General features: G+C 56.4%; 1 pseudogene across 2 annotated transcripts in view; it reads right to left on the reverse strand.

Moving 5' to 3' along the window:
• Positions 1 to 1180, reverse strand: part of LOC144098082 (protein argonaute-4 pseudogene) — a 7096-nt pseudogene extending 5916 nt beyond the window's left edge. For both annotated transcript variants that reach the window (XR_013307129.1, XR_013307128.1), the window contains exon 1: positions 995 to 1180. The product of XR_013307129.1 is annotated as a protein argonaute-4 pseudogene, transcript variant X2 (transcript). The remainder of the gene's footprint in view (positions 1 to 994) is intronic.
• Between the last annotated feature and the right edge of the window lie 333 nt (positions 1181 to 1513).

Raw genomic sequence — 1513 nt, forward strand, 5'->3', positions numbered from 1 at the left:
TTGCAGGGCTTGACAAAAAAGCCTGCGCCTTCAAATCCAGTCAGTGTGGGCTTCAAGAGACACATCGGAAATACGCTAGATCTTGCATTCGGTAAAAGCGCACTTTGGCTTCAGCTGAATTTTTTTTTCTGAATATCAAATAAGAGTCATGGAAAGGCAAGGGAAGGTAGTTTAAACTGGTTAAGCTGATTCATGAGGTAAGCCTATCGAACCAATTATGGCTTTAAGTGCAAGGTAGCAGGGCCGTGATCGGAAGCATCGGGCGACACGCCGCGCAGTGGTTAATGTATGGCAAGGAGACACGGCCACTGGAACCTATCCACTCTGGGATTCGAGACCCTCCGGATCAAGAAACCAATATTCGTCAACACCATTCGACGCATCGGAATGACTGCAACCTCGGCTACGTTCGAGCGCGAATAAAAAGACTCTCTTTACACCCGTTGTAGCGGGCTCGCGCACAGGAGCAGCGGCAAATGCCCGAATTCAAGCGAAAAAGTCCACGGAAAAGCTCGTCGCTTCACCGCGACCAAACAAAGATCGCGCGCCACTAGGCAAGATGTAATCACGTACGCGTCGAGCGACAGATCAGTAGCACGAACACAGGGGTTAGGCCGAGCGCATTCCCGGAAGCCGACCCAAAATCCGTGGCGAAAAAAAAACGCCATCTGCAATTTTCATGTCCGCTGTAGAAATCTCGCAGAAGAACGTCAGCATCGCGAAAACCGAAGACGTAATTAGCTTCGGTTCCAAGCGAATCGCCACTCTGCTAAAAGCGGCATCACGCGCGGAACATCACGATTTCGCCGCGCCCAGAGCCCACGGCGCGGTGACCGTCTGCGATCACAATGTCATCCTAAGCCACTTATTCAGAGGGATGACCCTACAGCCAGCGATTCGGATGGCGGACCCGTGGCCTCCGCGATAGGCTCCGGCGGAGCACTGCGCTCTATCACAGGAGGACATAGGCGGCCAATTTAAGGAAAGCGCTCACCTCTTCCGCGGCCTCGTGGCAGCGCTAACGGGGCGGTCTCCATTGGGGACAAGGAAAGTTTGTGGGAGCCCAGATTTGCGACGAGGAGGAGGGACTCCTGGACAGCTGGGTTGGGGGACAGGGCGCCTGAGCAGCGATGGAACAGCGACCGCCCGGCAGATGAACGAGCTCCTGGACCGAGCCGGGCGGAACATGCCGCGCGCCTCCCGGAAGGGCGCGGCCGCCGGGCCGGGCCAATGGGGGAGCGACCAGTGTTGAACCCGCGCTGTGACGTCCCAGACGAGGGAGGGAGGGAGAGAGGGGTGCGGGGCCGAGCGCGCGCAGTCATGCCACCTGCTCGTGGTATGCGCTTCTTCTTCGTCCTCGTCTCGGAGGTATAATTTGGTCAAAAAGAAGCGAGGTTGGAGCGGTTTGCGCTCGGACCACGGTTATAAGTCCTGCAAACTTCGTGGCCGGTGCTATCACGTGTGGCTCTGCACCTTTTCTTACGGTATCACGGCAGGTGGACAAGGTAAAAGA

Source organism: Amblyomma americanum, chromosome 1, assembly GCF_052857255.1.
Source record: "Amblyomma americanum isolate KBUSLIRL-KWMA chromosome 1, ASM5285725v1, whole genome shotgun sequence".
Classification (NCBI taxonomy): Eukaryota; Metazoa; Arthropoda; class Arachnida; order Ixodida; family Ixodidae; genus Amblyomma; species Amblyomma americanum.